Below are 10881 nucleotides of genomic sequence, written 5' to 3' on the forward strand. Positions count from 1 at the left end.
GATAGGATGGCGATCGGCGGCCAACCCTAACTCCGGTGATCTCCCAGGCGAGAGGGGATCCCTCTCTCCCTTCACCTCAGGTAATCTTGGCCCTCACCTCTCCCCTCTCACCAATGTCGCCCCCCTCATGGAAGTGGATGGTGAGATACTCGCGGACGTCCGATCCGGGTTCCTCGGATCCAGAAGTCTTAGAGGGCGAATTGCATCTGTGGGCCTTGAAGGAGTGGATCACTCTCACATCGGCTGATGGTGTTCCAATCATCGGGAAATTCTTGACGGATAATGAGATCTTGAAAATTGGATCTGTGGTGCAATTCTCTTCGTTTGAGGCCAAAGTGGTTAGATGTACTCTCTTGCCATGCATGGAGGACAAAAGTACGTCTGATATCACTATACCGGATGTATATGTCTCTTCTGATGTGCCGCACTTGGTGAAGACGTGGAAGATCTCTTATTCGACGATCCGTGATCTTGATCGGGGTAGAATGAAATCATATGATGGTTCCTTATGCCTATATGAGGATTTACTTATGCTGAAAAATGCGAAGGGTGATCGGGTGGGTTTCAGACCTAGAGAGAAGAAGGATCTTTTTTGCGTGGGTGCAAAACTCCTTTTTCCTAAGCATGCTGTAAGGATGGGACTGCCGATGCACACTCCATCGAATTCGGAGGCAGGAATCTTGTATAAGAAGACCATAGTATCACGTGGTGAGGACACTACCCCTCCAGTGATGAATGCAAAGGATGATCTGTTGCAACAGCAGAAGCAGACAATTAGAGAGACTCATTCTTCTGATTGTGGTCGTCAGCACTCTCATTTCTCTGAAGCTCATGAATCTATGAGTCCTGGCTTTAGCTTCTCACATGGTAGAAATTTTGCCAGAGATGTGCTTGCTAAATTTCAATCTACAGTTACTCCTGCAGAAGGTTCGGGTCATTTCATGTTGGTGGTTTCTTTTGGTAGATCAGTTTTCAAAATGGAGGAAAGTTTAGTGAGTATTGCTTTGGAAGCAGTCATTGGTGGGCAGTGTGATCAGCTTAAAGTGTCCTGGTTGAGTGACAGAGTTTTTTCTTTCTGTGTGGCAAGTAAAGAGATTGGTTTTCACATCCTGAAGCTTAGAAAGTTTGCTTGCGCACAATTTAAGTGTTTCTTTCATCTTTGGGGACGTGGTGGTCCTAATTGGAGGTGGGAATTTTCACATTGGAAAAATGAGATTGAAGAGGAATGGACTCTGGTCAGCCCATCTCGCACCGTTTCTAAGAAGGGTTTAGATGCTCTTAAGTTCAACCCAAAGAAATCAGCGCTTAAGAAAAATCATTTTGAGAAAAGGAAGTTATTGTTTGCTGATAATTTAAATTATTCAGCCTGTCAGGGTTATTCACAGTCTACTACTGTTCAATTACCCAAGGATATGTTTATTACAGAGACTTCCCCTCATATTACCTTTGGTTCAGTTAAAGATTTTCCTTTTGCACAGGAAAAATTACCTGATCCTAGCTCTATTCCAGTTGAGCGGGATGCTCACTCTGTTTCAAATAGTGGCACTGACAGGCCTGATACCAGCTGGGCTGGCGAGGTTGAATTGCAGCATGTTTCGGAAGAGAAGGCCCAGGATGATTTTAATAAGATGATTGATGATATGGTTTATAAGGTTTGGGCCTGTGGGCGTTGTTTGAATATGGGTCATCAAACCAAGGACTGTGTAAATGATATCAGATGCAGGGCCTGTTTCACTTATGGGCATATTAAACGTAACTGTTTTGGACAGTATAACCAGAAAAAACGATGGGTTCCTAAATCCGCCGTTCCTTCTTCCAATAAAGAAACAGAGTCCCTGTCTTTACCGGCCGTCTCGCCTTCTCCGCTCATCCAAACAAATCCTGCAACTTCTCTACCTAGCAACCCTGCCCCGCCGACATCGCCGGCATCATCTGCTTCGATGGCCGTCTTTGAAGTTGACCCGCTTCCTTGGCTGCCGTGGGGTCATCAGGTGATTGACGGCGGTCCGACGAGGTTGCCGCGGTCCTACTACTTCCCGGCGCACGATCCGCCGTCGGAGCACCAGGACTACTGCATTGCGGTGCTTGACCCACCTCCACCTCCTCAAGCTGCTGCGCTTTGGAGGGAACAGGTGCATGATTTTCTGATTGGTCCTCTGCAGCGCAATGTTGTTTCGATTCAAGCTAGTCTATTCGGGGTACGGCTTTTCCAGTTGAATGGACCAAACTCGGTTAATGCATTGGTTCAGCATGGACTCTATCAGCTGCAAAATAGAGAGCTTACATTTTTGCATGTTGGAGAAGCTCCGCAAAATCACCGTGCTGCTGTGGGTTTTCGTAGGGGCTGGCTCATGTTCCTTGGAATGCACCCTGATTATCGCAATAATCTTGACTAGCCAATGCCGTTTCAACCTTTGGGCAGTTTCATTCTTGGAATCATCAGGATCCTATCAAGGAAAGGGCACTGGTGTATGCATCTTTCCCCTCCCCGCAGTTGGTGCCGCGTGATGTGGTCTTTGGGAAATTTGGCACGGTAGGAGGGGTGAGAGAGTCCTGGACTGCGCTCGTCTTCATACTTGTCTGCGGATTTCTGCCGATGTGTTACCTGGCGACGAGGATCAGATGCCGTTAGATGGCAATCCGCATCCGCTACCTGGTCAACTGATGCCCAACAATAATCTCTTTGTCAATCCCCAATATCCAGAGATTGGGTGGGATGCTGTTGAGGAAGAACAGGGCAATCCGGATGGACATCATGATAACATTGATCCACAGCAGGAGGAAGTGGCTGAAGCAGATCATGAGCAGCCTGTATCCATGGTACTAAGTATGTCGAATGATTCTAGCTCGTCTGTCAATATGCAGGGTGGAGTGCCTCAGCCTTTCCTTCAGATGGATAACCCCCCTTTCAATGTCATCAATCTTGGCATGGTGGTCACTAGGTTTGGGCCTGTTATCCCACCTGCTATGCAGTGGAGAAAGATGGCTAATTGGGTTCTACCAGCTTTATGTCTGAAAACAATTCCACAGACTATGAAGGCTTCAGCATTTGCTATGCTTGATCTGAACAAGTTGCCCTCTGCTTGGGCTCTCACTGGAATACAGGGTAAGCATCTTGAAAGGTGGCAAGGAGGGCTCAGGGTGACTCTCCTGGAGGAAAATACTACAATTAAGCCTGTACTGCAGATGAAGAGTTGTGAAATTCAGCAAGGATCTGAAGAAGGAATGGAAGTCATGGTTACTCCGGTGGTCTTCAAGAAAAGGGTTTCTAGAAGGGCAAAATCCCAGCTGGTTCAGCCTGCAGAAAGAAGGTTTACAAGAAGCTGTTTAGCAGAGGGTTATAAACCCAAACCTGTGCTCTCAATTCAGCCAAAGATCAAGAAGAAATCAAGAGCCAAGCTGCTGATTCAGAGGGCAGATGATGAGGAGGAGAAGAAAGGCAATGATGCTGGGGAAGAGGAAAAGGGGAGGGCAGAGGAAGATTACCCTATCACTCCTGTGCATGTGTTACAAAGGGTGGGACTTTCCCTAGGGATTGATCCAAGCAAATTGACACTGGACCAGCTTGAGGCTGTGGCCAAGAAGAAGACCAAGCCTGAAGAGAATCATGATTAGTACAACCAGCAGGGTTTATGAGGGAGCTTTTGGGGCCTGGTGGTGTGTGCATCAGTATCAGGATGTGTGTGAATTTATGTTTGGAGTGATGTGGGGTATTCTCAAACTGGTTCACGGCAAGCTTTTGTGTTCCTATTTGTATTCTCATGGTTGTACTTATGTCAGTCATGGGTGGAGTGGGTGATACTACTGATGAGACATGGTTTATGTGCTGGTGGTTGCTTTTGACTGATATTATATGTCAGTTATTATCTGTTGCTTATTTTATGGTGATTATCTATGAGTACATTCCATAAGAGAAAGTGGCGAATTCTTTGTTGGAATGTTAGAGGAATTAATGCTGATAATAGACAAAGGCAAGTAAGATCAAAAATTGAAGAAGGTGAATGTGATATCATCTGTTTGCAAGAAACAAAGTGTGAGAGTTTTGATTGGCGAACTATCCGAAAATTTTGTCCCAAGAGGTTTGATTGCTTTGCCTGTGCTCCTTCAGTAGGTGCATCAGGGGGTATTTTGGTTCTTTGGAATTCAGCGATTTTCTCAGGAGTTCTAGTTCAAACTGAAAAATATGGCATAATAATTAAATTCTCTTCTATGCATAATAATGAAGCCTGGACGCTTGTGTGTGTATATGGGCCTTGTCAGAGTGTGGAGAGAGATAATTTCGTTTCTTGGTTATACAACTTGCAAATCCCTGCTGAAGAAAACTGGTTGTTTCTTGGTGATTTCAATTTTATGCGCTCACAAGATAATAGAAATAAACCAGGTGGGGACATCAATGACATGTTTGCGTTTAATGAAATCATTGGGCGGTTGGGGCTCCTGGAAATACCCATTAAAGGGAGAGCATACACTTGGTCAAACATGCAGCAGGATCCTCTTCTAGAGCGAGTTGGATTGGTTTCTCACTAGTGCAAATTGGATCTCTACTTTCCCTAACACATTGGTTATCCCATTAGCCAAAAATGGATCCGATCATGTGCCTTGCATTGTCAATATTGATACAAATATACCAAAGGCTAAGATTTTCAGATTTGATAATTCTCTGGGTCGAGTATGCAGGTTTTTGGAGTGTGTCTCTAATTCCTGGGAAAAAGAGTCTCATAAATCTTATAGCTCAGCTATAGTAGCTGATAAGATGAAAAGGTTAAGATATGAATTGAAAAAATGGCATGTCAGTCTGACCAAATTAAAAGCTTTGATACAAAAATGTAATGAAGTGATCTTGGCCCTGGATACTTTGGAAGAAAAGAGATCTCTTTTCAGAGTGGAATTTAACTTCAGGAATATTGTCAAGCTTCATTTGGATGAATTGCTGTTGGCAGAATGCAATTATTGGAGGAAAAGATGCACTATCAGATGGATCAAACAAGGGGAAGATAATACCAAGTTCTTTCATGCAATGGCAACTCGAAAGATATAGGAGGAACACAATTGCTATGTTGATAGATGAGGAGGGTAATGAAATCAATGATCATGAGACTATGGCGGGAATGTTATGGAAAGAATATAAAGGAAGGATGGGATGCTCGAGAGTATTTCTATGCAGTTTGATCTTGCAAGAATTCTGCAGAGGGTGGATGGTCTGGAAGATCTTACAAAACCTTTTGAGCAAAAAGAAATGGATGATGTAATTAAGGAAATGCCAGTGGATAGAGCACCTGGACCGGATGGTTTTAATGGTTTATTCCTTAAGAAATGTTGGCACATTGCCAAGCATGACTTTTATAAGTTAGCAGCAGATTTCCATGATGAAACTATACAATTGGGGAATATCAATGGATCATACATTACTTTAGTACCCAAGAAGCCAGTGCCTGCTAGGGTGACTGATTTTCGTCCTATTTCTTTGACCAATGTATGTGTGAAATTCTTAACAAAATTGGCAGCTAATAGATTGCAAGACAGAATTTTGAGCTGTATTCATAAAAATCAATATGGGTTTCTCAGGTCTAGAACTATCCAGGATTGTTTAGCTTGGGCCTTTGAATATCTATATCTCTCGTCGGCTCTCAAAAAGACCAATTATTATTTTGAAATTGGACTTTGCTAAAGCCTTTGATACAATTGAGCATGAAGCAATTCTCAAAGTGATGGAGTTTAAAGGATTTAACTCAAAATGGATTAAGCTGGGCTAGAGCTATAATGTCTTACGGTACCTCTTCCATCTTGTTGAATGGAATTCCGGGAAGCGATTTCGGTGTAAACGTGGGGTTCGTCGAGGTGACCCAATTTCACCTTTGTTCTATATTTTTGGATCGGACACTGCTACGATCGCAGAGTGAATGATATGGTGCGGATGGGTACATTATGCGGACCTATTGAAACCGGTGATGAGGATTTCCCAATAGTGCAATATGCGAGATGACACTTTGTTGATTTTGCTCGTCGAGGAGCTACGGTTGTTGGCCCTTAAGGAAACATTGCAGAAGTTTCTGTTTCTTCTTGGTTTGAGGATAAACTATGAGAAATCTTATATGTTGCCCATCAATGTGTCTGAGGATAGATTACTGCATTTGTCCCAGGCCTTTGGGTGTCAAGTGGGTAAAATGCCTTTCACTTATCTAGGTTTACCCCTGGGTACAACTAAGCCAACAATCACAGAGTTATCACCCCTGGTTTGTAGATTGGAAAGGAAGTTAACAGCTAGTTCTAGTTTCTTATCTCAAGGGGCTCGTTTGCAGTTGATAAACTCTGCTCTTGCCTCCATGCCTCTTCATTTCCTTTGCACTTTGCAGCTGCCAGTTGGATTAACTAAGCAGTTAGATAGAATCCTCAGACAATGTCTATGGAGAGATAAGGAAGGGGAACCAAAGCGATCACTAGCAGCTTGGGAAATGGTGTGTAAACCTAAGCTTAAAGGTGGTCTGGGGATTGTGGATTTCCAGAAGCAAAATGCTGCACTACTGATTAAGTTTCTTGATAAGTTTTACAATAAGCAAGATTTGCCTTGGGTGAACTTAGTATGGGAGGCTTATTATCAGGACAAAGTTCCACATGCTGAAAACATTTGTGGGTCTTTTTGGTGGAAAGATGTTATAAAGCAAGTGGATAACTTCAGAGGGGTGGCTAGGGTTCACCATGGAAGAGGGGATACTTTGCTATTTTGGTCTGATAATTGGGTGTTACAGAATTCCTTTAGACCAATGTGTAGAAGATTCCCAAGATTATTCTCCTTTGTGATCAATGAAAATTGTTCAGTGGCCCAAGTGTACCATACCCAGGAAATGGGAATCTGTTCCATAGGCCACTGTCAACACAGGCTTACCAGGAACTTTTGGAGCTGCAAAGTCTTATGCATAATAATCCTTTAACTGAGGACAGGGATGTTTGGAAGTATTGTTGGGGTGAGAAGTATACATCTAAAAGCTTTTATGGACATATACATTCCCATTTACAAGTACCCAGAGTATATAAGTGGTTGTGGAGGTCATGTTGTATTATGAAGACGAAGGTGTTTGCCTGGTTGTTGTTGGTGGATAGGCTTAACACCAGGGACTTGTTGCAAAGAAGAAATTGGAAGGTGACGGATGATACACTACTGTGTGCTATGTCCAGGAAGAAACTATGAGGATAGAATACATTTATTCTTTCAGTGTAATTTCAGTGTCAGAATTTGGAATTATTTGCAGATAGAATGGCATCAACATGATCAGATACAAGATGTGATAGATCAGGCCAGAAGAAGCTTTCAGCACCCTTTCTTTATGGAAGTTATGATGGTGGCATGTTGGAACATTTGGATAATCAGAAATGAGAAGATTTTCAGAAGTGAAAGGAGCTCCTTCACTAAGTGGAGAAGCAAGTTTATCCATGATATGTCTTTACTGCAATATAGGATTAAAGACAAACATAGAGATAGTTTTCTTTCTTGGTTAAAGTCTCTACCTTAGAGGCTGTTTTTGAGTTTTTTCTTAGCTTCTTCTCTTCTTTTGTATATATTGCAGACTTTCATATGTTTTAAATAAAGAAAATTGCTGTGGGGCTTTTGCCTCACAGTCCAGGGTCAAAAAAAAAAATGAGGTGCCAAAAATAATTCAAGAAAAGAAAGTTTTATAGTACATAGAGGATGACATGCGGGTCCCAGTTAGCAGCAGCGGTATCACCGTTTGAGAGGCGGCGGGGGATCGAAAGAAAAAGGCAAGTGACCAAATTTGAGGTGCCAAAAAAAACTCCAAGAAAAGAAAGTTGATTGCACATAGAGGATGACATGCGGGTCCCATTTAGCAGCAGCGGTCTCAACGTTTCCAAGGCGGCAAGGGATCAAAAGAAAAAGGAAGTAGCCAGAAATCAGGGGGTCAAAAAAATCCAAGAATAGAAAGAATTTTAGTTCATAGAGGATGACATGCGGGACCCATGATCCTGCATCGTAAATGGCTCGATCGGAGAACGTTGAACGAGATGGCGCGATCTAGAAAAAAAACAATGCCAGAGAGGCGGCCATCTGGGCCCTACATCCCTCGGCGGTGCGGATTTGCGGTGACTCGGCCGGCGAACCCGAGATTTCGAGATGCACCACGTCCCGGGCCACCATACGCAACGTTTTGGCCGCTTTCGTCGGGCTAGGTGGCCTCAAAAACGAGAAAAAAAAAGTTTTGACATGCACCACGGAGGGACCCAAAATCGTCGGCCATGGTACACCAGCAACCACGGCGCGACTTCAACTTCGTCGGCCATGGCAACTTTTCTTGTAGTGATCACATGCAATTCATATGTGATATGATATGGCCCTTTAGTCTTTGCGCCTTCGATCTTCATCTCCAAAGCACGGACATGATCTCCATCATCAATGGGCATGATCTCCATCATCGTCGGCATAGCGTCAAGGTCCATGGCGCCGTCTTCATGGTTGTTCACCTCATGTAGCAACTATTACAACTACTTTGAAATACTACTCAACATGAAATTTAAAGATAACCATAAGGCTCCTGCCGGTTGCCACAATACAATAATGATCATCTCATACATATTCATCATCACATTATGGCCATATCACATCACCAAACCCTGCAAAAACAAGTTACACGTCTCTAATTTGGTTTACATATTTTACGTGGTTTAGGGTTTTCGAGTAAGATCTAATCTACCTACGAACATGAACCACAACGGTGATACTAGTGTTGTCAATAGAAAGAGTAAATTGAATCTTCACTATGGTGGGAGAGACAGACACCCGCAAAGCCACTTATGCAATATAAGTTGCATGTCGAACGTGGTCATGTAAAGTTAGCCCGAGCCGCTTCATCCCACCATGCCACAAAGATGCAAAGTACTCGAACTAAAGACAACAAAGCATCAACGCCCACAAAACAATTGTGTTCTACTCGTGCAACCATCTATGCATATACACGGCTCGATACCCATCGTAGGGATTCGTTGCATAGAAAACAAAAAATTTCCTACCGCGAGAACGCAATCCAAGCCAAGATGCAATCTAGAAGACGGGAGCAACGAGGGGATGATCAAGACTCACCCTTGAAGATTTCCAAAGCCTACAAGAGTAGGCTCTTGTTGCTGCGGTAGACGATCACTTGCCGCTTGCAAAAGCGCGTAGAAGATCTTGATCACGGTGCCACAATCGGGCAGCACCTCCGTACTCGGTCACACGTTCGGTGTTGATGAAGACGACGTCCTTCTCCCCGTTCCAGCGGGCAGCGGAAGTAGTAGATACTCCTTGGAATCCTGGCAGCACGACGGCGTGGTGGCGGTGGTGGTGGAGATCTCCGACAGAGCTTCGCCTAAGCTATGTGGGAGAGAGAGGTAGGAGGGAACCGCTAGGGTTTGGGAGAGGGGGCGCCGGCTAGGGAAGCCTTGAGGGGGTGCGGCCATGGTGGTCTTGGTGTGGCCGGCCAGCCCCTCCCCTCCCCTCTTTATATAGGTGGAAGCCCCAAGGATTAGGTCAAAAGTCTCCGAATAAGACCCCAACATAAAACCTTCCATATGACCAAACCTAGGGGAAGTGGGACTCCCCCTTTCCTTTGGTGGGGTGGCCGGCCACCATGGGGAGGAGTCCACTTGGGACTCCTCCTCCCTTAGGCTGGCCGGCCAAGGTGGGTGGAGTCCCTCTGGGACTCCATCTTCCATGCTTATTTCTTCCGGTCTCTTCTAGAACCTTCTAGAACCTTCCAGAGAAAATACCGGATCATTTTCAAACCTAGAAAATGACTTCCTATATATGAATCTTATTCTCCGGACCATTCCGGACCTCCTCGTGATGTCCTGGATCCCATCCGAGACTCCGAACAAAACTTCGAACTCCATTCCATATTTCCATATCTACTTTAAACGACATCAAACCTTAAGTGTGTCACCCTACGGTTCGCGAACTATGTAGACATGGTTGAGACTTCTCTCCAGACCAATAACCAATAGCGGGATCTGGAGATCCATAATGGCTCCCACATATTCAATGATGACTTAGTGATCGAATGAACCATTCACATACGATACCAATTCCCTTTGTCACGCGATATTTTACTTGTCCGAGGTTTGATCATCGGTATCTCTCTATACCTTGTTCAACCTCGTCTCCCGACAAGTACTCTTTACTCGTACCGTGGTATGTAGTCTCTTATGAACTTATTCATATGCTTGCAAGCTAATTAGACGACATTCCACCGAGAGGGCCCCGAGTATATCTATCCGTCATCGGGATGGACAAATCCCACTGTTGATCCATATGCCTCAACTCATACTTTCCGGATACTTAATCCCACCTTTATAACCACCCATTTACGCGGTGGCGTTTGATGTAATCAAAGTACCTTTCCGGTATAAGTGATTTACATGATCTCATGGTCGAAAGGACTAGGTAACTATGTATCGAAAGCTTATAGCAAATAACTTAATGACGTGATCTTATGCTACGCTTAATTGGGTGTGTCCAATACATCATTCACATAATGACATAACCTTGTTATTAATAACATCCAATGTTCATGATCATGAAACTATGATCATCTATTAATCAACAAGCTAGTTTTACAAGAGGCTTACTAGGGACTCCTTGTTGTTCACATAACACACATGTATCAATGTTTCGGTTAATACAATTATAGCATGGTATGTAAACATTATCATAAACACAAAGATATATTATAATAATCATTTTATTATTGCCTCTTGGGCATATCTCCAACACCCCGGTCCATCTCTCATCATCATATACTCGTTCCTATATGACATTGGAAGTAGTATCAACTATTTTCTGGTGCCATTGCTCTCATATTACTGCTACTGTTGATGTGTTACTGTTACTATTGCTCC

The sequence above is a fragment of the Lolium rigidum genome, chromosome 5 (genome assembly GCF_022539505.1).
Source record: "Lolium rigidum isolate FL_2022 chromosome 5, APGP_CSIRO_Lrig_0.1, whole genome shotgun sequence".
Classification (NCBI taxonomy): domain Eukaryota; kingdom Viridiplantae; phylum Streptophyta; class Magnoliopsida; order Poales; family Poaceae; genus Lolium; species Lolium rigidum.